At 43.1% G+C, this 25684-nt stretch overlaps 1 protein-coding gene across 10 annotated transcripts in view; it reads right to left on the reverse strand.

The window, feature by feature from the left end:
• ATXN1 (ataxin 1) overlaps positions 1-25684 on the reverse strand; it is a 377565-nt gene that overhangs the window by 142578 nt on the left and 209303 nt on the right. For all 10 annotated transcript variants that reach the window (XM_068397238.1, XM_068397241.1, XM_068397236.1 and 7 more), the window contains one exon: positions 16028-16152. The gene's annotated coding sequence lies outside the window, so the exon portion shown is untranslated. The remainder of the gene's footprint in view (positions 1-16027; positions 16153-25684) is intronic.

The raw sequence follows: 25684 nt of genomic DNA on the forward strand, positions 1-25684 counted from the left end.
CAAAACCCAAAGTTTTTTAAATAGGCTGCTGTAAACCCGGTACCTGCTCCGTTTTACACTGAGCTTTCTTATCGTTGGTTATGTCCTCCCTAAATAAATACATGAATTTCGTCAGTGACTATGGCAAACCCACGGATCTGGGTTATGTCTCTAGCTCCAAACATTTACTTTATTGTCTTCCACAACATACAGAGCAATTCTCATTAAGTAGTTGAATGTGAAGCAGCTCAGGAGAGAGTTAAGGAAATGCCTAATCCAAAACTAATCTAAGGGGCAAACTATGTGTAGAAAAAATTAATTGAACTTGTGTGAAGTCATATGAAGTAACTGAATGAAGCCTATGTGACCCTAGCAGACAGCACCTGTACCATGTCACAGACCAAAAGGATAGGAGGAAATATCCTTGAATATTTATTCTCAGCTCCAAATCTAGAAATCAGCACATGGGTAGGTCACGCTAATCAAAGCCAACAGAGGAATCTCCGTATCATTTCTGATCACCACTCCACCCTGTCTACAGTCTCATCTCTCATCGTGGCCAGTTTCTGAGAAAGACATCAGAAAAAAAAAAAGGAAAAAAAAAAAGAAAACCACCAAACCCACAACTCAAACCTAATAATTACAAGCCAAAAAATTAAGTGGGGGAAAAAATTATTTCCTGTCCCTGCAGGTAAGGTTGAAGTCCTGAAGCACTAGATTCGAGAATAATTAATTAGACATCAAGAAGTTAAACAGTCTAACAGGGTCTTTTTATTTTATTAAATATATTTTGCTTTAATCACATTAATTTTTCAGAAATGTACAATAATCTTTGTGGTTTAAAAATGACTTTGTATTCGTTTTTTAATGGAGAGCATTTTTATTCATCTAATACATTATCCTTTCAAGAAAATTATCATACTTGACTACAAGTACTTAATGAGGCGCTAATTAATACTCCTATTTCTCCCCATTTAAAACTCCTTGGAGAAATGAGGTCAGAAGCCTGGTTTAACACACAAGACATTTCTCGGAAGCTGAAGGGAAAGGGACCCAAAAGGATGTCCACCACAGAGGACATCCTCCTTGAAAACTGAAGCCCAAGACAACAGCGATCCCTCCGGCTGAGCCAGCAGCTGATGCTAGCCTCCTGCACGGCAGCCATGGGGGCACGACAGCCCAGCAGCACGCCCCTCTTCTCTCCAGGTCGTGAACGACGAGAAGTTAATTCCCCACTTTTTGTTTAACCGGACGAGATTCACCTTTCCCACTCTCGTCAGCCTGCTGCAGGCAACCTGCCCGTCTCTCCCCAGGAACACAGCTCAAGGGTTCATCCTACTACAGCATCCTTGTGAAGCTGCTTATTCCCCTGTCTTGCTCCTGCCGGGCACCGTGACACAATGACGGGCAGCTCCACCTTGCTCCGCACAGAGGCCCTGCCGGAGCTGTGGTGTCCTGCCAGCCACGCCAGCCGTTCCCGCACCTCACCAGGGGCGCCGGAGGCAAATCCGGGTTATGAACATCACCCAGATCAGGAGCGGCCGTTTCAGACTCGAGGAACTGCTGCACGTTTAAAGAGCAAAAGCAAAGACCAAGCGCAAACGTTTCTGAAGCTCTTTGCAGACACTCACCCACAACCATCACTTCTGGGTTTGCTCCACATTGTGTACTAATTGCAATTATCTAAGAGTGGCTCCACAATGGGAGGAGGGGAGGAGAGAAAGGCTTCCTTTTGGCACAGCTTCTTCAGAGTTCAAAGGACACATATGGCCTGCAAACACAGTGCAGGAGATAATGTAAAATTAAAGGAGGGATGAGAGGAAAAGGAGAACTCAGCAGGGACAAGCAGTGTTGTTCTGGATCTGCTTGACGGGAATTTTAAATAAAGGAATGGGGGGAAAAAAAAAAAACAACAAAAACCCCACCCTTATTTTAATTCCACATCCAGAGGGAGGGCTGCAGGAGGGATCCCATCTGAAGGCAAGACCTCCGAGGAGCAGGACCTGAGCACTTCTGCCTCAGCCTGAGCATGGCCTCGGCCAGGCAGCAGGACCCGGAGGACCCTGCCCAGAGAGCAGGACTGGAAGCAGCCAGAGATACAATGGCTTCAGGAAGTGTACCACCAACACGGCCAAAGAGATGGGAGGGGTTTATTTCAGCATAAACACAGTACAGTACCAAACCTGCAGGGAGGGACGGCATGACTGCTCACAGAGTAAAGCAAGACTAAAAAGGTGTCTGAAGAGCACAGGTCCTGATTTGCCTTGCAGTGCAGCCACGCAAAGGGAGCCACATAAAAGTCAGCAGCCTCTGAGACGGTGCCTTGCCCACACTGAATCCCAACACCCGCTTGTGGTCCTGTCTTAGTCAGGGCAGATACCAAAGCCTGCTCTTCCCACTGCAGGGCATGTCAAGTGCAAAAATAAATATATAAACAAAACAAAACATCCACAACAATCCTCGGTCGTAATTTCTACATAATTATTGCACAACAACCACCCATAATGAGAGAATGAATTTATAACCACACACAAGCTATATTTACCAGTGGACTGGTTACAAAGCAAAACAGCAGGAAACCACAATATGTGTCTTCATGTTAGCTACTCGGCGGTGGTGCAGAGCAGGGCTGCCCAGGCAGCGGGGCGGGCCACGCAGGTGAAACCCGGGCACGCCGGCCGAAGAGGAGTGCAGTCCTGTGGGGATGGAAGCTGGACCCAACAAGGCACAAAGATGTCACCGGGTGTTCAAGGGAAGCTATACAGAGGTGGGGCTAGGAAGTCCTGCTTGACTTCAGGGTTAAATAGTTGGCCACCCAAAGAAAAACTGAAGGGACTCTTCCCTCCCAGTTTCCATAAATTTTGATCCCTAAAGGGAATTAAAAAAAAAAAACCAACACAGAAAACAAATGAAAAACCTCCCCACCCCCCAAATGGAAGTGCAGCCCCTCGGGGCAGTTGGGACCAAGAAGGGGAACTGTTCCTGCCCCTTGAAATAAACAGTTGTCCCCACAGAGCACTTCACGCTCTTCTCCAGTCAGCTGTTTAACAGCTGACCCCCGCAAAATGGGTGCGATTCAACTCAAACTGGGACAGTAGGATGGTACCTCAAGAGAAGGCCTGTCGAGGACAGCAGCCAAGCCACTGCTAACAACTTTTTATCACTGAGGAGAGCTGATTTGGGTCCGTCTACCAGCCACCATGTACCACTGAGCTCAAGGGGTCTTCACACCTTCAAACATTGCCTTTCAGGTAAGTTCAGCTGCAAACTGCCTCACAGCTTTGGAAGTTATTGGCAGTGCAGCTGAGCCAACAGACTCAAGGAAAGCCAGGCAGCACGCTCACAAGAGCCCCGTTTCCTCAGCCTGACACCACATGAGCAGGCAGCGTCCCCGCCGGCAGCAGCAACCCCTGACCACCTCGCCCGGGCTGCTCATCCCCACCTCCCCCTCGTACCAGTAAAAGCCCTCATGCTTTCTCAGGCTGGTGCGAGAGCAATGGTGAGCTAGGTCCGGGAACAGATCCTGCTGAAAACATACCTTTTTTTTTTTTTTTTTTTTTTTGAGGGATTATTTTTGACTTGGATCCTTTCCCAGACCTGGCTGAGAGCAAAAACGTTTATGTCAGCACAAGGAAGCCATCTAATGAGCACCCAAGGGGAGGGCAGGACTGCTGCCGTCACCATCCTCGCCACCTTAATGAGCTTGTAAAACAAGGGCCTACAGACAGCGGGTTAAAAAGTCACAGAGCTTCAGTTAACCGAGGAAGGCAAATGAAAAAAAAAAACAACTCACAGGTTACCAACTCGCTGCCATGTCAGGCTACAAAAAACCACAAAAAGCACAGGGCCTTCCCTCGAGGAAAAGAAACCCCGTGCTCAGCTCCACCGCAGCCCTGACGCAGAAGAGCTCCTGATACACACACAGGGAAAATCTTGCTCCGTAGTAGTTCCTAAGCAGGATATGCAGAGAAAAATGCACCTTGTAGAACACTGGTATCTCAAAATGACCCACTTCTCTTATCTTTTTGGCTAGGCAGGATCTCCCTGCCCTGCTCTGTCCCTGTAAAGACACCAAACAACTCAGCCCCAACTCAAGGTGGAAGCATAAAAGCAAGAGAAAGGGGAAGGTGAACGGGGAAAACAACTCTCTCCTTCCCCATGGACTATGGGTGCAAACCCACTACAACAAACAGCATAACCCTAAACACAAGCTAGGTTGGAGACAAAAATCCATGATTACTGCTTCTGGTGTTTACGCTGACCAGGGCCCTATTTGTGCTCTGGTGGCAATCAGCTAACCTGTCATGAAAAGAAAGGATGTGTTGGGCTTGCTATCGATCCTTGTAATTCCTGTCTGAGTACAATCATACCATCTTGAAATGTAGCCTGAAAGGACACTGTTATTCTGGAATTGAGGTGCTTTTGGAAGATGAGTCAAAAGCAGTTCCACATACTTAGTTCTCTTCTTGAGGTTGCTGACAATTTTTCCTGGCTTTACAGCCACATTTTCTGATCCTTAATGTATTTTCTTTCCCCTATTGCTGAGAGAAAGAGCCACACAAATAAAGAGAAATCTGACTATCCCAAGAAATTATGTAACTGACTATGCACAGAGGGCTGTCAAATATGCACAAAGTAAACTAACTGAAATAATATGTGTTTTTCCCCTCTAATATCCTTCATTTATAGTCACTGTAGGTGTTATATGTAACAACAGTAAGTGGAACAATTTCATACAGCACTTTCCATATTGAGACAGCTATTCTACATCCCCCGTGCAGCAGACAATTTCTGTAGCTCACTTTGTATTATGGCAACAGAGCGAGGCACCTCAAATTAAGCCTGGAGCGGTAACTGTTCCCTAGAACCAGGACTAAAACCTAGACTATTGAGGGCTGTGTTCATAGCCAGACCAACTCTTTCTCCCTAGTAAAGTTTGGACACCACCAGTAGCTGGTAGGCAGAAACACATGCCTCTGATGGCACAACTCTTGCCACCCAACAGAGGCAGCCAACAGCACGACCAATGCATGGGGCCAACCCTGCCTCAAACAAAACGTCGTTTTGAGGTGGCACATGTGCAGGAGAGCTGCTAGACACTACAAGGGATGAGCTCCTGTTTGCAAAGCCTTGGAAAAATGCTAGGTAAGAAGTACGTACTGCTGTTAGCACAAGGCTCGTGAGAATGAACAGAGGCCTTGATTGACAGCACTGCTCTCCTCCCATTGCTCATCAATGGGAAAGAAAAAACAGCTGAAAAAAAAACCACGAAACACACCCAACTCACACCATATCCAAACCAAACAATAAAGGACAAAAAATAAATGCATCCCGAGCACCCACTGTATTTTATGTTCTTTTTGTCATTAATCACAATTCCCGTGATGTTAATAATGTGTACAATGACAAACTCAGAGTACCCAGCACGAGCACACCGAAGAGAAGGTCAACACATACCATCAGACACAACATGTCACAAACACTCAGAAGATAACACAACCCAATGGATTAAGTATCATTCAGTACCAGTCGTACTATTGCATTCAAAACCAGGCCCAAAAATACATATGAAAACACATATTCCAAGCATGGCTAAAACAATAGCACCAAGCAAAACATATGATACTAATTCAAGTGTTACAACAAACTGTCCATTGTAGCTGGAAAAGAGAGAAACGTGGCCCTGAAAAAGAATCACAACAGCACAAACCTAACAATTTTCAAGTGTTCATATTTAACATACATTCTAGCATATTCACAAAACAGGTATTTCTGAAGGTAGGAAAAAATATGAGAAAACAGGTTAATGAATTAAATGTAAATAATAAGGAAAAATCAAAGACATAAATCAGAAGAAATGTGAGCTAAGAAATATGAAAAGATTTTGTGTGCACATGCGTGTGAAATTTAATACAATTCCTCCTTAAGGACTCCTGGATCACACCTCTCTGTTTTTCAGACCTCAGTTTCAGAAGTTTACTATTTTTTTCATGCATGGTTTCAGAAGGACTGCTGTCTCTTTAACAGTGAAGTCCTGCCCTCAACAGTCCTGCCCCGTCCTGTCCTCTTGCCCTCAATTCACACAACATAGTCCCACTGACTCCAGCCAGCTTAAGGTTAACTAGAAATACAATGGAAAATCTGAGGTAGCTTGTTGCCTTTATTTTCCATTTCTTTTCTGATGTGCTATTAGGCTATTCATAATGAATATCAAATGAATATTTTTTTTGAATTAACAATTAGGACAAACAAAGGCTCCAGTATTTTACAAACTTACTTGATGCTAAATACTAGATATGCATTCTAGGCCTCAATTTTTTAGACCTTTATTATTGAATTCTGACTTCATTCCATTAGCACCCTCAGCAGCTTATTAACGTAAAGCAGAGCATTGCTGATTTGCAATAGTTTAGGATACCTACTTCTAAATTAATGTAAGAAATCAATAAATTCATCAATCAACAAAAAGGAACGGAAAAGAAAAATAAAACACATTCTGTTCTATCACTGTGGCAATCCTAAATGGTCTTTTAATTATTCGTACAAATGTCTCTAATGCATTAGTAAATGTGACGTATAGAGTATCTATTTTTTTTTTTAAAGTCTTGGGTCCCAGTTCAGGAATGCAGCTCCTTTGAGGAATACAAAGGAGGCATCGGAATACTTTTTTGTACTTGATTCTACATACTCAAACGCCATCCTGCTTTGGATCCAGCATTATTATTAAGGCAAGATTACTTACTCCCCAGCACTCTCTGCTGAGAGCAGACCCATACAGAAAGTCACGCCATCTTGCACAGCCTGTAACAGATCACACAACACAACCGCAGGGCAGGAACACCTCTCCATCATTCCAACAAGCGAATTCCAAGAGCTGCAGCTTGAAAGGGGAGGTAGCCAACATCCCCCACCTTGACATCCCACTGAGCAAATGAGAATAAAACAATGAGCTAGTGAGTATCTTTGGAAAGAGAAGCCAGGGTCAAAATTCCTCAGTCTGCCTTGCCGAGCCACTCCTCCTTTTTCATCCACACGTAAAACTGTGCATCTTCTGTACACAGCTCCCCAGGCTATGCCATTCTCACTCACTCACCCACTCACTCAGCCATGTTCAGGCTGCCCCCTCAGTAGCTACACGCAGGTAGTAACTATGACTCTCGTCCCAGGAGAGACACCAGTAGCACAGAAAAAGCTGCAAAACCCATGAGTGAAATTCTGGGTAAAGGTGGGAGTTTTTCAAACAATGACGGTGAGCTTCAGAAGGAAGACTTAAGTGCACAGAGCTGCAAAAATACAGCCCCTTTTCATGTCAGCAGGGCACATAAAGGGTTAACAAATCACTACTGCTTATATTATTTATTAATCTCACCCCTCCCCTATTTATCAATTTCCTCCTTAAGTCCTGGCATCTCTTCTCCATTTCCCTCACAATTTTGGGTCCTTTTCCTCCCAAGTTTATCATCTGCTGGAAGTTCCTCCTCCCCTCCACTGCCCATATCCCAGTCTTTGTCCTGGCTCCCTACAACACTCCCTGTCTGGCCAAGCTCCATGCTCACTCCAGTTTTATTGCTCTCCTGCTCTTCCAAGCTGGCGAAGCAGGTTTTCGCTTAGCTGCCCTCGCCTGCGAGGACAAGGAGCAGTGCATGAAAGCTGGAAAGAAGAGCTCATGAGCACCAGCCACCAGGCGAGCAGGGCTTTGTCACTAGAAACCCAAGGTGGAAATGCACGCCGTGTGTCTTATTTAGTTCAAAGCCGAAATGTTTCTGTCTAGGATGTCTGTTTGTATCTCAAGTCACAAAGAAGCCATTAGTACCAATAATGTGTCATTACGGGGGCGTCAGCAGAGACTCTGCAGCTAAGGTTAATTTGAGATGCATAATTTAAAGCAGAACTAAAATCCCTCCATTTCACACTTTAATGACTGAATTCAAATCATTCTTCAAATTTGACACAGTAGCTCTTAAGGGGACACTTGTACTTTTTCCTTTTCTCCTTTTTTTTTTTGCCAATTTTAAGTAAAATACAAATTATCTATTGCAGAAGAACAATGTACAGGTCCTGCCTTTACTATCACTTTAACCTGTTTCCCCCTCACATTTCTTTTCAGCAGCTTCACACAGCTTCATACTTCACACATTCATTCTGACATGTCACAATATGCCTGACACAGGCCACTTCTGCAATTTTAAAAAAAAAAAAAAAGAATTAAAAATTTCCCTCATTGTAACTCCAGTGGATTTTGCCAAGAACAGCTGACAACACTGCTTATCTTAAACATACCACATCACTTAGGTAACAGTAGTACCTGCACAATTCTCTGTCCTTCGTATGTTTACTCCCAACATCCTACTAAAATACACAAAGAGACATAATCCTTGTTTTTCACACAGAAAACTGAGGCAAAGACAGAAGGATGCTGTGGTTCAACAAGTGCTTCAAGCTGGTCCAAGCCTCCCAAATCCACTGATAATTTGTTTTGTCAGGCAACTTCCCTGAGCACGGCTGATAAAATACAGAAAATAATTAAGAAAAAACTCATCACAACATGATGAAGCGGCCTGATAGGGAGATCACCATGCTGCTGAAGCAGAGATGCAACAGCTCTCTATCAAATGCCTCCTGCCTTTTACTGTGGATTCTTCAATAAAGTGCGCATGTTACCAAAACACATAGAAACATACAACGATTTTTGTCATCTGACACAACTACATTTTGTTCTGAATTTTCAAGAAAAAACAGTTCAAGCATACAGACATTCTTTGGAGAACTGCCCTCCGTGCTAAAAATGGCAATGGAATTGCACAAGGGAGGGGGGAAAAAAAAAGAAAGAAAATTCCAAGAAATCTTTGACTCATCCATTGTTATTCATCAGGTTTTTGGAGCAGAGAATGGAATGCCATCAAGCTAAAATTGACAGCACTATTTTCTGATCCCTAAGTGATGTCAATCTTTCACAAAGCCATAAATGCTGAGAAGATTTTTCTCTGCAAAATTCTAAGAATGACTCTCAAATTTTATTAGTTTGGGGGGTGAAAAAACCCCAGAGCTAAAAGAGGCACTTGAAATTAAACTCCTGCGTAGGTGTGCTTTTGAATACTGAGAGTATTAGGCTTCACAGCTTTGTGCTATGTGTGACTCAGACTTGCTGCCACAGGTGTCGAGACCTGGGACCTATCTGGAGCTCTGTAGAAACCTGCTGCTTTGTGATTTTTTTTTTTTACTATATAGTAAAAAATTCACTCTGAAAGACAGACAAAAAGCAGGCTGTTGCACTCAGTACAGATCTAAATCTTTTTAGTCAACAGATTTTACTGTCCTGTTAACTTTCATCTAGCAAAGCAGATTTTTCTGCTGTTAATTCTTAAGGTTTTCAGAACAACACAATGCCAACTAAGTCTAACAGCTGAAATGGCTTCAATAAAGTTCTGAGAATAACACATCTATTCTGGCACGCCAACACACTATTTTTAATTGTAGCTCATTAAAGATGTAATAGAAGAAGAATTATATTCACTTCCAGCACTGTTCCGTCAATGCAGTGAGATAATTATGCTGCTGTATCGTACATAAAGCAATATTTATGTGTAGTGGTTTAGGTAATCTAATGGAAAGGCAGAAAGCAGTGATTCACTCCTTGTTCTATCTGTTGGTGCAACACGGCTTTTGCCTATCGCAGAGCCCAAGCAGGCACACAGAGTGATTGCTTTCAAATGTCAGTAAAACAGAGACCTGGAAAATGAAATAAGTCAAGTCAGTTGAAAGGCTGAACAGAAAAAAAAAAAAAGAAAATCTGGATTGCAGATGAGAAGTACTTTACAGAGCAGCGTACAAACGCAGGCGTCTGAGGTAATTTAAACCAAACGCAGACTGAGACTGAACTAGTTTGGTGAGTCAGCACAGTAAAAGGACACTAAAATTACACGTGAGAAAAGCGCAACCTTTTTGTATACACACTGTATTCCAAATTTACCAGAAAACAAATTAATTGTTTCCTTTGTGTTGTGCCTCCTTCATCTCCTTTTGGACTCAACCTCTACCTTCCAGAAACAAACTGCGTGAAGGCCCACTAGCTGTGAACTCTGATGTCCAGGACTTTAATTTCCTTTTCACAAAAATTCCATCTCCAGACCATGACAACGTTAATAAACAATCATTGGCATAAATGCTACTGACCATCTTCCAAGCTACAATTACTTTCTTCTGGAAATAAAATTTTAAAAAATTAATAGTTAAAACGAAAACTGTGGAGAATCATTACAGGCTCTGACAATGGTAAGTGCCTCCCAGAATCTGCCATCCCAGAGGTTTCAGTCGCCTACGGCTTGGTGAAGACTGGGACTTTAGCACTAAACATGCCATCAGTCAAAGAAAGGCTTAGCCTCATATCTGCCTCAAACATTTTTAAAACCAAAGCCGTTTTTAAACTTACAAAGCAATTTTCATCTTCATTTTCATCTCATTCTTGCCTCATACTTTCACAAGAACGTAATTCTGTGAAAGCCACAACAATTGCTTGTTCAACTGAGACTGACACTCTCTGAAGTGCTTTCTGAGATAGATTTGTACAGACAGACATGGGTAGAAACGAATAATCCAAAAATATCCACAATAGATAATGAGCAGAGTCTAGAAAAAAAACATACCATGTACTGCAAATGCAGCCCAAATTGGAATGAATGCCTACAGTAGCAACAGCACAGTAAGTGCAAAATGTTATTGTACATTACTGGCACGCCGCCCGTAATTACGAAAAATACTGCAGTATTCCACGGTAACGGCGTAAAATATTATCATTTCAAACAAAGCAGCTGCAGCACCCTGCCCACAGCAACTACGCCACAGAGAGCCAGGGGAGGAGAGGGCAGCTGGCTGCTGAAGGACTCCTTGCTGCAGGGGGCAGGTGGGCCACAGGGTCCATGAGCCCTTGGGATGGCTTCTCCTCGCACCCACGGCTCCCTGCCATCAGGGCACAAAGGATGCTGCTCAGCAGCAAAGGGGAGCCACATGGGCTGCAGCTGCCCAGCCCTCTAGCAGAGAGGAAGCGCACTGCTCACTCCACGTTAGGGTTTTTGCTGTAGCATGTTTTCAGCCAAATTTGCATTTTCACAGTATCTCAGATTCAGTAAAATCTTCCCCGTCCCAGCTCCTCTGCACTAACCCCTGTGTTACCCGGCCCCCTCTAACGCTCTGCCGGTACGTTTTAACAGTGGGCTAGCAAAAGGCTCCCAAGCATCAACTGGCATATGTTGCCGTTACAATGGCTATCATTCACCTCCCCAGACAGATAGTTGCTCCACTACATGTCAGTAAAACGGGAGACAATGTGCACATGAGTTTATCAGCAATGCTCTTCTCAACTGCTCTATCCAACAACCACCAGCAAAGAGCGCAGTTCCATCAGGGCAAACAGAAAACCACAAGTTACAATTAAGTCTGCCTGCCCACTGTCACATGCAGCACACAAACCAGTAGTCCTAGCTCATCATTTGTAGAAATAACATCTATCACATTTGGTTTCTACACGGATCATGAAAAAAGACCAGCTGAGAAGCCACACGTTTTCTCCAAACTTTATGCACTTGCAGAACTAGCAACCAGAGGAAAACAAATGCAGAACCCTGAACAGTGAGGTTAGCAGAGAAGGAAACTGTTCAAATGAAAGATACTTATTTCTAATCCATGCTTCCTATGCAGGCTGCGGATAGTACAGATTCTCCGGACGAAACTGCAAAGCCTGAGCTTTGCCTCAGCTATCAATGCCACCTCAGGTATTTGGCACCTCCCCACAGTTCAACAACTCTGAAATTAATTTCGAAATACACAACATCAGCTGTTTGGGCAGTATCTTTTAGAAAGGTTCAAATCACCATGAAAACTGTTTTTCATACTGCCAACCAGAAAGATAATGTTTTAAAGAGGGAGCAAATTAACTACCATACTAAATACTACCCAGTTCACCAGCACTTCTCATCTTCCCCATACCAGCTTTTCTCTGCCAAACACAAAGAGGACTGTAATACATGTATGCAACATATATGCAATAAACTTCAGTAATATATGCAGTAGATTGAAATACTACATTTTTGTATCCTCATAAGCCATTCATTGGCTTATGGATTCAAAGTTCCACAAGGAGTGCTGCAAATCCATGTAAAGTCTCTGGGTGCTGGATTTGACTCTCTGATGTCTGTAACAGATGTGTAAAGTAACACGTAACCAGATGCCTCTCTAGTAAATGCACAGCTAGAGACTGAAAAGCCCTAAAAATGTTGTGTCCAAGAGCAAAGGAGAAGGGGGAGAATAAGAACAGAATCCCATATCTAGCAAGGAAAGAAAAGTTGAGGCTTTATGAATTTCTTGTCTACAATGCTGTAATTTTTCACGTCTGTAATTCAGCTATGGTATCACGAGAAAGGGCTTTTTAGGAGATGGGGAGTCCAGCCACTGTGGTCTGGTTTGCTCCACGCCACGCTGATCAACTGTTTCTTGGTGTCTGTGAAACTTCAAAGTCCTACCTCCAAAGCCTCCATCGTGACTCCAGAAGGGAGGCCTAACTCCTCAGCAGAAAAACCTCCTCTGGAAAAAAAGCATACGGCTGTAAAATGGTAATCACCACAGAGGCCCCTCTCTACTCCCTGAGTTCATGTTCCCTGGCCACAGTGGCTTGGAGAAAATGACTGGTGTGCTTTCACAGTAACCTCCTAAGGCAGAGGAGAACAGTGGGTGAGAAAAAGGCAAGAACCTGTTTAAAAGCCTCAATTTAAAACTTCTGGGTACTCCCATTTTATGGAGTAAGTTAAAACCACCCTCTACTAGAAACCGTGTGAACCACTGACTTCAGATCTGGATCCTGCCTTTTGCAAAGCTGCTGGTGGGCTTGGATCCAAGGCTTTGGTTCAAGCTCTTATCTACTCCATACTAAAATGACTTGTACCATACGTCCTTTATAATGAATAGCCTCACAGTGAGGAAGCACAGTATTGGCATGGTTCATATTTACATCGTTCTTTTGAAAGGCTATGCACATGGTTTAAGCAAAGTGTTGGAAATACTACAGCTTTCAAATATTTTGCCTTATGTGGTTGACAGCCAGCATAGTCAACGGCTGCGTAAGCTTCACCCATTTTCACATGACGCGCTAAGCAATGCGAGTTCCAGGTAATGCCCACCAGAGCTGAGCAAAATGGGTATGTTGGCAGCAGCGCAGGCACGGCCGCATCCCCCCACAACGGTGCCCTGGCTTCTACCACCGCACTCCCCTGGCTCCCCACAGCAAAGGTCTCCATTCTCTGTCCCCACCACCTCCTCTTTACAAAGGCTCAAATACACTTACAGAAACAAATGAACAATTCCACTATGTGCCTGGCAGCCCATACACTTTCTTTCTGATTCACAATAGAGGTGCCCCATTGAAAAGATCCATATACGAGAGGGAAAAAGAAAAAAAAATCTAAGCGAGTCTCCAGCAAGCACACGTATTATCAAAGCCTCATTGCCATTTAACACAAGTTGCTTTGGAAACTAATGCAGCTGACTTGAGAGGAAAACACAACCAACCAACCAACCTCTTTTTCCATCAGCTAGAGGGAAGAAAGAAAAAAAAAAAAAAAAAAACAAAATCAAACCTGTGCCATCTTTGTTGAAGAGCTCCACAAAGCTAATGGTTTAGGAGAGCTGACAAGCATGGACAGGGGGACAATTTGTGACTGATCACTGCCATCTGAACATGGCACGCAGACAGCTACAAGAGCAGAGAAAGGCAAAACAAAACAGGCATATGTTTAATCGGGGCAGGCTCAGTCCCCCGTATTTACTCCCAGTGAAAAATACAGGGCAGAAGAAAGTTGGTCCCTACACCTGCTCAGCTCAGTACCCACGTAACTCCCTGGCACACACCACAGGACCTTCTCCGGGCACATAAAAGGGGGCATTATTTCTTCACGTGCTGAAAAAATAATCAAGAAAGGGCAGAAGTAGTGGTACAATTTAATGTATCTTAAAATGCATCACCACCAAAGAACTTCTCTTTCTTTAATACTCTGCCAATGAGCTCCTGCACTCTCTGATACAAAGAAAACTAAAAAAGATTCAACAATTTTGTGACTGCAACAGAAAGCTGATCGAATGATTATAAAGGCCACACAGATGCTATCAAGACACCTTCCCCCTGAACTTCTGCATGTGCTTCCTCAGAGAGCAACAAGAAGGCAGCTGTGAAAGGAAAATCATGCACGTTATCCTGGTCTGACATCAAAGAAAAAAAAGACAGGAATAAAAGTATTTTGATTTATGCTCTGCAGAGCTAAGGAGGAACACTTGCCACCAGGAGAGTTGGACGGAGAGAAAGCAAAGGTGGGCTGAGAGCAATCACACATGGGTCACACCATAGTGCACCTCTCCTTCTCTCACTGTTTTGGCCAGGACTGTCACCCTATGCCTGAAACAGGGCTCGCTCCAGAGAGCAAGGCGTTTCCCCACCTGAGCTGCAGGGACGGGGCAGAGAGGGGAGGGTAAGAACTGGAGCCCCTAAAGGCTGTACAGCAGCAGTTTCAAACAGATTTGCATTAATACCTCATTTCACAACTACAAAAATCACCTCAGACTCCTACTGAGAGAGTCTTGTATTCCTGTCTGGGCTCAGTTCCTAGTGCAAGACCTGCATGTAAAAAGGAGTTAGCTACACTGATCTGCAAAAGTTTCAAACTTTTTTGATAAATCAGTACAAATGCCTACGGGACTATTACAATTTCCCAAGCAATGGCTCTTGTCCACTGACCAGAAAGGAAATATTTAGCTCCCTGCAGCGTGCCTGTTGATTTCAAAAGAAACTTAATAGAGCTCTATTCCTACAAAGCAAATACAGAGCAATCACCAGTGCCCAGCTATGCTCTCCTCTCTTCTGAAACCTGGTAAGCAACAAATGTCTGTAAATGCCACCAGCGAAAAGGTTTTGATATTCTGCACATTTGTGGGATTGTATCCCCTGCTTCTTCCATGTTACATGGGTCTTTTTGACTCTGCAGGTTTCTTACAGTAATTTTGTCTCCTTCAGCACACTTGTGAGGCAGAACAGAGTAAATAACTTGAAATTTTTATTTACTAAAGAGGCTGGTGGTTTTTAGTTTTCATTTATGCAGCATTTTCCGTGGTTAAAAGTTTTACAACTGCAACATTTTCTCTTTACTAGACAAAAAAGACTCAGAGGTCATTCTTTTCTAATGAGAAACGAAAACAAAAAAAAAAATGAAGGCTAAATGAAGGCTGAGGAAAAAGCTCACCTTTCCCCTGCGACTCACGATTGCCTTTGTTAAAAAAATTATTAACTCAGGACAACACAATTCGGCCTCAGTCAGGGAACTCTTAGTTTGGGTGCCACTCAAATATCCAAATGCAATTTGCAATTCTAGTTATGAAAGAGAACATTATTTTCTTTATACTTTTAACTCTATTTGTTCAAAGACACACTGATGAAGCAATTAAGGCAGAGGTAGTATTAAAGCTGGTGTAGAATTTACAGGCTCTGTTAAGAAGTTTGGTATTTCAATTAGGTGTTGAAACATAAAAATGAGAACTATGTATTTAATACAAAAATATCACTTAAGAATGCTGTAAAATCAGATTACTCATGACATTATCACCAACAGTAAGAGAACTGTATATGCATTTTTCTGGCTGTGCATTGTATGTTCTTCAATGGTTTTCTTCTGCAGAGTTCCCATATGATATAGATTCCAAACTTGGAAATATTTAGGCGCATGCCTAAGTTTCAGGGAGAATAGCCTCATTGATTTAAACAGGGTTTAGCCCTTATAAACGTTAGAATGATTGCCTGTTTGTGGGATTGGACCTCATGGGTCCCATTTTCAAAAAGATAAGTGCATTACAAATTTTTACTGCTGTTTCTGGGTTTGCTGTTAGTTCTCTCCCTCCCTGTCCCATCTTTTTTTTTATTGCCTTCAACAGAAATATCACAACACTCTGAGGTAAATAATGATTAATTTAATTACAAACTAACTGTAACTTACAACAAGACCCTCCAATCACTTACCTCAAATCATATGAGTGTTTCAAGATGCAATTGTAAATCTCCTTTTTTTCCCTCTCTCACAGGAGATGTTGCAGCCTTTTTTTTCTGATGTTTTGCATTAAAACTCTTTCCCTGTGCTCCAGGATCTTAAACAAAAACAAAACAAGAAACACTCAGAATGAAAATGTCATTTCAAGCAATTGGTGGGTGGCTCAGGGGAAATCCCTGACCTTTCTCCAATGTATATTTCATTATCTAAAGCAAGTGTGATAACTTCCCCCAGCAGAAGCAGCATGAACGCTCTTCTGTGGGCTGCACTTAAAAAAAAAAACACCACACCAACAAACCACTATTTTACACCACTCAAAAACACGTTATTTTTAAAATCTGCAAGGTAGTACACTATGAAGTATTCACGTAAAGCACAATCCAGTATATACCAGACTCCACAAATTTATGAAGGTAAACAGAGAAGAAAGCCCAGAGACACAAATGAGAAGAAAAATCATTACATAAAGTATCAAAGTGTTACACGGGAGAGCAAACATCAGTTTTATTATTATTACCGCTACGGTTATTACCATTAATAATACGTATATGGCCAACACCCTAAATCTTCGCTGAGTTACTGTAGTATTTCTGTAGTAGTGGCGTGGGGGAAGTAGTAGCGGTGCTGGGAAAGCAATGCAGCATTAGCATTACAGAACCCAGCCCGGCTGACGAGAGAGGAAGGAAGGGAGGAGGAGCAACGAAGCAAATGAGTAAGAGAAACTGGCAGGTCTCTAATACAATCAATTCTGACATTCTCCACCACCACCAAAAAAGGGCTGAAGGGTTTTGAATTTCCAGCGAGTGCTGCTACCAGAACGCTTTCTCACCACCCCCGTTTTACCCTCCTCCCTCTCCTGTACCTGCAGCAAGGCAGGCCAGGAGCTGGCTGGGTATGTAAGCCTCCAAACCAGGCTCTGTCAGCAGGAAAATCCCCTGGCTATGAGAAGCAAATGCTGCCAGCCAGTGTAGAGTTCACTTTCCCTCTGAGAGCACGGTCTTGCATTTGCATGGCCCCTCTGGATTACAGGCATCCCAGTTATTTCTCTACAAACAATTTTTAGGACCAACAGCTATATTAATTTTTGCTCTGTAAAAAGCCTGAGAGACAAACCATTCCCGGGGCTACACCTGTGACTATCCCCATTGAAGCCAACAAACTTTCACAACACAACAAAGAGGAGGATTTGACCTTGTGTGCACGTAAGCCAGACTGCTTTGGTTTTCTTCCTCAGCTAGGACAAACAGGCAGCTCTGAAAAATATTTTCCATTGCTTTTAATTAAGAAACAAAGATATTATCCACAACCTTCTGTGGCTGCACATACTTGAGAAAATACAACTTTTCCAGAAGCAGTCAGAAATTCGAAAAGTAAAGCTTTCTACATCGCGGTTTATTCCCACACGCAACCTCTGGAGAAAACAACCCAAAACTCAGAGCAAAGACCAACACACAAATAAGGGGGAAAGTGGGCTTCCCTTGACATCTGCACAGAGGCTGCAGATATGTTACCACCCCCTGAAGCTGCTTATGGTACAAACAAATCCAAAAGATTCCGTTTAAATTACCCTGCTCCCCCACTCCACCATGTTGCTTCTCGCTTACGCGGTGTTGCTGCTTGCTTCAGGGAGCCTGCTCTCACTCCATGTGCATAAAGGCTGCAACAGCCAAGCCTACAGACTTGCAGGAAGAGGACAAAGCCCCCTAAAGCTGTGACACAAATCCAGAGAAGGCTGGAAGTTCGAAGTGAAATGAGGACACTCTGTCCATGACTCATGCCAGCTAGAAAACAGTCTTAATTTAAGAAAAACTGTTAAAGGTATTATTTTATGGAGTGTCACCCCGCTGAATCAACTAGGTTCTGCCTCTCATTTTTTTCTCTGACTCAAATACAAGGTGGCCGGGGATTCTATTTTAAGATCAAAATCAGCATAAAATCCTCCTGCTCTCACTTACACACTTACATTTTTAATGCTCTGTTTAAAGAGACAAATAATATTGTTTGAGAGACAGATTCCCAGCTATCTTCCAGGCTTTTTGCATGACCTATGGGCAAATGCTATGTGACACTTCCTGAAGAGCTGAAATAGCTCTGAATGACACTTGAGCTTCTACAGTGAAACTAAAGTGTGAGTTTGGCTCCTAACGCACATTGCCATTTAACCCCAATTTTCCCATGCCTCAGTTTCCCCCCCCTCTACAGCAAAGAGAGCAGTATTCCCCCATACCAGAGCGCTGATGTGAGGAACAGAACACCCACGCTGATTTAGTGGATAATCTGGTAACGTGTACAAAGTTACAGATCTCTTAACTCATGTGAGGCTGAAACTTCACGTCCACAGAAAAAGACCCTGTAAACCAAAATGAGGAGTGAGTCATCAGCACGTCCCTCAAACTGTTTTGCTGGATAGTCATTTCACTAGTACGACTCCCTTCTCCTGGGTGCTCCCAGCAAGCGTGGGGGAGACTGAATGGATTCACTGTAGTCACATAACAGCTTTACAGCTGCTGAAAAAGGCCTATTGTAGCCATGCATTTTACTATCTCGAGTAGCATGCATTAATTTGCTGCACAGCTTCCATTACCCATCTGATCCTTACAGAAACAGGAGCAGCAAATCAGGGTTTGCCACATGAAAAGAGATTGAACTGTAATGGAGGAAATTTTCTGGTTTTCTAAAAAAAGGGTAACAATTTATACAGTACACAATGAAACAACAAAAACACAGTGTAACAAAAACACTTTAAACTGTTTCTGTCTTCCTTTTTTTTTTTTTTTTTGCTATATCATGATACTGTGAGCCAAATTTCACAATCAGAAAGAAGCAGCAGGCCTGCCATATGCACCTCTGCTCTTCCTCCAGTCACTGTCCACTCATGGCTTTCACCTCTGTGCATTTACAATATTTGCTCAGTAACCTGAATTGTATCAAGAACAACTGCGACCTCTTAATACAGAACTATTCAGTCGCATGTATGAAGCCTCACTCAACATGCTAGACTTGGCAAAAATACATGCGAGAACATTTGACAGCCCATTTCTAAATGTCTTGATTTTTCTCTGTAGTGTCTGGGCTCAAGTCAGGGAGGAAGGACAGTCCTGAACTAAGCACATTCCTCCCAACATTCAACTATTTCACTCTCCCCCTTCTGGAGAAACAAATGCAGCTTCAAACAAATTAAAGGAGTATTTTGTCAGCTCTTTCATTCTTCCCAGCGCAATAAATGAGGTGGTGCTTGGCTTCTCTAGCCCCCAGCGGAGACAAATGAAGGCTCACTCTGAAGCACAAATCCCCCTTCCTCCTCCCCCGTACACCCCGTGTTAACCCTGCCGGATGCAAAGAAGCCAAATTCACCCAGGGCCCCCTGAAAACAGCGGCATATCACACCTGCAGCATGTTGTACTGCTAACACACAAGAATTAAATGTAGGTCAATCAGCTCACATCTCCCCAAAATGCAGTACTTCCCTTAAAAGCTATGAGACTCAACCAAAATCACGGGGCCTTTTTCTCTGCCGTCTGGCTTTGGAGCCACAGGAACAAAACAGGTGCTGTGCTGGTCTGTACTCAGAAGGCAGAAATATTTTGCTTTTCAATGAAAGCCAAGATAGACAATACCCCTTCCTTTGGCAGCCTGGGACCTTATGAAAATCTCAAATATCACAAGAGTAGCAGCCTGACAAAACGCCACCAGTGGGACACCTCCTTTTCCCCAGCCTTCCTTCATTTCACAGTGGTGCCTCTCTCAAAAGGACGATGGACCTGAGTAGACTGAGCTGATTTCCCATCCTAGTCAACTTGTATGTTCGCTATGTTAGCATGACTCGACTCTGATCAAAACCCATGAAAAACCACAGCAGTGGAAACAAAGAATCAAGTAAAGAAAGAAATTAAACCCCAGGACAAACTACAGAGAAAGACTTGGCTCATATTTTTGGATTTGGGCAGGCTTGTCCACCTCAAAGCCTGGGCAACACATGGGACTGCCAGCATCCCCCGCTGTCCTCAGGGCAAGCAGTTCTGGGGTGGACCTGGACAAAACCACCATGGTACTATCACTCATGACAGGTCGAAGCCAAGGCCAGAGCAGAGCAAAGAGGTTTGCTAAAACACAATCTCATTTTGGGACTAGCTATGAAGGATGAAGAAATGGTGGCACCGGGATCTCTGCGCACCTCCTGTCATGGGGACAGGGACTCTTTTCCCCAGTCCCACAGAAACGGTCCTGCTGCCCTCCCTTGCCTCTGCCTAGGACCTGTCAGCCTCAGGCACATGTTCCCACTTGGTATTACTCTTTTTCTTGCCTTCTGCTCGTAAGCACAAACACCATAAAGTCCTCTCTTTTCTTAACAGCTGAGAGTGACTTTATCGCACGATTTCTGGAGCTAGGGCTGCCAGCCCTCACTCACTGCCCCTGTGCCTTGGACACAGCCCGTTTATCATGAAAAGGTGACGCAGAGCCACGCTCTCCCACTCACCCAGAGGGGTGTTAAGTCTTTCCAAGTCGTAATCACCCCAGCCTCGCCAGGCACTGACCTCAGACTCTCCCTGGCGCCCTCCTAAGCGCCTCCTTATCCCAGCGTCTGGACACAGCACGAGGCCTGAGGGAGACTGACTGCATGTCAAGCCAGCGGCCTCGTTCTATGGGAGGGGACACTGCCATATGACCCCTGCCATACGACCGCCTGAGCTCACCAAGGAGCAACTCTCCTCGGCTCCTGGCTGCTGAAAACCAGAGCTGAATACCATCCACCCGCTCTCTCACTGGTCGAGCTGGTCTCGACAGTAACATCCTTTTGTAAAACTTCAATGTTTTGCTCATGCAAAGCAACAGGTGAGTGTGTCTCTCTGCTGAAGGGCACTTTCTAGTTTAGAAAGAGCTGTTCAGGAAATGAAGTATGGCATGATTAGCAATGTCCAGATACATTCTGGGTTCTTCAAATGAAGGGCTCTAGAAAAAAGAAGAAATTTCATGTTCTTTGGCATAGATGAGTCTGTTATTCTTTCCTATTACCTTCTGCTTTACTTGCTCACCTCACCTACCTTCTAGCTATATGAGGTTGGATTTTGAGATGTGGTTATTTGCTGCTGTGTAGAAAGATTGAACAATTAATATTCCTTTATACATTTACATATCTCCAGTGCCACAGAGTACAGGACGCTTCAGCAGAAACCTGTGGTGACCTTCATTGCAGGAAACTTTGGAGGCCTGACCATAAGCTTTTTTTAGAACAGAAATCTGACTAAGCCACAACCAGCTCGGCACCACTGTAGTTTGGTCTTACTTTTTGAGATCAGCAATACTACGCCAGCAGCTTGGCCAGCAACTAAAATCTCCCAGGCAGAGGAACAAATGTGGTCCTCTGCCTGGATTCAGTGAGTTAGCTGGCTACAAAAGCTGGTTGGGTTTTGTAGCCAAACCTACTCTTTCAATCAAGGAGAGACAGGACACTGATAAAGATGAAGCTTTTGTGTAAGTCTACTTGTCCAGACCTTTTTTTTAAAAAAAAAACAATTGTACTACCACTTCTGTGGTCTCTACTTCTACTTCCTTTTCTTCAGCACAAATCATAACATGAGCACCTCAGCAAGTACTGGGTTTGGTAATAGGCTCTTCAGGTTGCCAACCATCAGATCCAGAAAGCAGGACTGTCACATCTGCCAGACTGGCTCTCACACCTACTCTCTAAGGTAACATCATATATTTTTCCAAGTCATGCCAGCAGTAATATGACATTACATCTCACCATACCATATGTTCCTTCTCTGCCTCGGGACACACATCAAAAAAAAGCCTACAAATCTTTAAATAAAGGATGCCCAGCCAGTGCCTTACAATGGCCAATAGCCTCAGTTCAGTGCAGTATCTGACCGCCCTCTTTAATAAAAGGGCATGAGCACTGCCTCCAGCGGCACACACTCCTGTCAGCAAGTCAAGCACAAACTGCTAGACGTGGGCCATTACTGGTTAAGCATCTAATGTGCACTTGGCATTGTATAAGCTCCTTAAAGGAGACACAATCCTTCTTTCAGTATAAGATTTCTTCTAACTTCTCAAAACAGCCTTCCTTCTCTAAGGCCTACTTACACCAACCTTCCTCTTTCAGTAGTAACTACGAAGAAAAGGGAAGAAAGAACATAAGGAAGAAAAACTATGACATGTTTTACTAACTGGTACAGCTACAAGACCAGATCACTGAAATTCACCTTTCTTTCCATCCCTTCATCCCACAAGGCCCCTATAGGGCATGGCTACCTTACTGCTTTTGTTCAGATCAGGCACGTAGCTTTCGAAGCAAGTCTCCAGATAATCTGTCCTACCTGGGGTTGTGGTTGCACTGTGGGGTGGTCCTGGAACACACGAACTGAATCCCTCTTGGGAGGAACTAAACTAGAAGCATCATGTTCTCCAGAGCATGCAGTTAGGGGCACCAGACTGCTCAGAAGTAAAAGTAACCCCGAAATGTGCCTGGTGTGAACCTCAGGATCCCAGCACCAAGTTTTTCACTATACAGATACTCTCCAGTTGGCTCACACTACTTGCTAAAGTAGGCATAATCATAAAAATCAAATATTCTGCTGTCATTCATCTTTACGCCACCAAATAAGAAGATGGTATTATTATACTCTACTGTAACATTGCAACAGTATAATAGTGATAGAAGCCAGAGCATCTTGAATGAACAATGTAAAGAAGAGAGAATAGATCAAAGAAGTTTCAGCTACAATAACTAACCTGATTTCTGTAGTTTTATGAGTTCTGCTACTCATTAAAATACTTGCTCTTCGTCTTGCACCAAAATAGTAAAGAATGGTTATAGAAAGGAAAAAGTAAAACAAACTGGATAAAAAGACAGAAAAAAGTACTACCTTTCCCCCACTGAACCCCATGAAAAATAATAAACTTTACACATTAGTTGTAAAAACAGCAGAAAATTTTAGGCAGTAGTAATTTTTTAAGGTGACTGTGTTGTCAGGTGAGCTTATGTCAAATATCCTCTGGTATTTTTTGTCACAGTGGATCTTATGTTCTCTTTCAAAATATCCTTAAAAAGACCCCCAAAATTTTGAAATTTTTCATAACTAATTCAAGTAATATGACAGTCATTGCACCTTTTCATGAATGAAAAGGACAAAGTCAGCAGGGGAAGCTGGGCCCTGTCACGACTGCTACCATGCTGTTTGTCCTCTCTCTTCAAAGCATTGTGGATCTGTGTTCATTTCCTTCGAAGATAATTGTTTCTATGTATTAAATCAGCCAGAGACATGGTTTCTAACACGGTTAATTTTTAAGACAGCGCAGCTTTGTGCCTAACTCCTCATCTTGCATTTTCGAGAGCCAATCTGAGAAGGTCTAGGACCTTCAGTGACTGATCTGTGCGTTTAAACCACACTCACTAGTGACTCTACACACAGGATAAAAGATGAGTGGTCCTGTGGGTTAGGCTCTAACCTCCCAGCTCAGCTGCACAGGCCAGCCCCGTGTCATGCCTCCCATATAGCCCTGGTCACATCACTTTGTCTCTCCCAGGCTCCATTTGCCTCCTGCAGAACGTGGGAAACAAGAGTGAATGTGCTGTTAGTCTAGAGCAGAGGAAAGCTGGAAATGTAAAAATACTACATTTATTAGGAAAGTCTGGGAGAAGTAAAGGGAGTTAGGATATTCTCCCTCCTTAAAATACCAAGTAGTCCCATAAGCAGTGGAGTCCATGAAGGCTGGTTTCTTGTAGCTTTGTCTCTCATGGGTAGGTGACCCCACGCACAGTAAGACACACGCTCTGAGCAAAGCTGCCCTGCACTGGGAGCACTTGCAACGGCTCGTGCCTTGTTGTGCTCTCACATCTGTTGTAACACGGGCAAGCCTTTCCTTCAGAAAGGTCACTAATTTCTGTCGCTGTCCTATATCCAACTGCTTGTTTCATAAAACTGCTAGGAGTTCAAGGAGTTCGTGATCTCAACACGTCTGTTAAATTTCACTGGAGCTGGCCAGTGGATCCCAACGTTACTGCAGGGAGACTTAAGAGAGAGATAGCACGCTCCAGAAAGAAAACAAACTAAAATACCAGTGTTGGCCCATGAAAAATTATGTTGGATTGGTAAGAAAGGTAAACAAATGGATCTGATGTTAAAACTCAGAAGTGCAGTGCCAGTTCTGCAAGATTCATTAGTATCAAATCCAAGCACAGCCTTGCCCAGGGAGGTTTATTTTATTTATGCTGGTTTGAAACACAGCTTTACTTTTACTTACTGTGAATTGCATTCTGCTTATGAATAATATTAGGTATATTTTCTGGGGAATTAAATCTTTCCTCTGTCCCATTTCTTTAATACATTCAGTTTACCACTGTGACTTGTTTGTGATATTACTATATTGCAACTACAGAAAGTGGGACAAAATTTTGCTCCTATGCAAGACAGGAAAAGTGTATCTGTAGATTTAGGTACAGATAACAGATTCAAATCTGCTTCAGATGACACAGGACAAGTAGGTGTCTGGGATTTTTGGGGAGAGGTGAAATAGAGAAAGGGTTTTTCCCCTGAAGGATCGAAACAAGGTATTTTTCCTTAACGTGAATCATAATATAAGACAGATAATGACAACGTCAGGAACAAAGCTGAGTTTATTGAACATTCATAATGCTGCATATGGCAACATATGTCTTAATAATTTTGCTGAACAGAGTATGTAAACAGAAAAAAAAAACAAACCTCTAGCTTATTCAGGATATTGTACCTCTTTACATACACACACATGTACTAACGTGGGCTGCAGTGCAGTCTAATCTCTCCAGCATTTATTCAGACCTAGGACGAAACTGCTTTCAACTTGCAAATATTTTTCATGACAAAGCTAGCACTCAATAGTTTCATTTTCCACCACCAACCACTGTGAATTTTAATACTATACTGTCTTTTCCAACATTCCTCAATCTTACACCTAGGGTTTCTCTTCAGTGCCTACAGCTAGCGACTGCAACACCTCGTAACTTTCCCAACATCACCGTCCTGCAGAAAATGAAAGTAACCCTTCAGACAGTCTCTGCAGGATGACCAAGGCTTGCACGGAAACCAACTGCACAACTTAATTTTAAATGGGCAAAATAGACAACATCCCGCTTTCACTAACTGGTATATTACTAAAAAAGCCAACGATCATTACATAATTTCTTTAAAAGAAGAAGAGCAATGTGTAAAAAGCTACAAACACACCTCCTTGTACTAGTCCCCGCGCTCATATTTTATGCTAAAATGCACATGCCTCAAGATATAGGTATATATTTAAATGTAATATAAACGAGATTAATCAACTTAGGGCTTTAAGCAAAAACTAAGAGATTTTGGAAGTCGACAAGGACCATTATGCTCCTTTAGGCTTATGCTAATCCACATGACAGGCCATACAATTTCAGCCTAGAACCCCCTCCATAGTGGAAATCATTCTTCCGTTGCATACAAGTGGGTAGCATCGAGCTCAAAAATTTGCAGCATAGTATTTTCAGAAAGACATGCAAACTCTATAGAAAGATTTCATCCACCTGTGACTGTAACACTTTCCTAGGCCTTTTCACAGTTATTATCGGCATCTTCTCATTATCATTAAAAACAAACTGTTCTTCATTGTGAAAGAGT

The sequence above is a fragment of the Nyctibius grandis genome, chromosome 3 (assembly GCF_013368605.1).
Source record: "Nyctibius grandis isolate bNycGra1 chromosome 3, bNycGra1.pri, whole genome shotgun sequence".
NCBI classification, from domain to species: domain Eukaryota; kingdom Metazoa; phylum Chordata; class Aves; order Nyctibiiformes; family Nyctibiidae; genus Nyctibius; species Nyctibius grandis.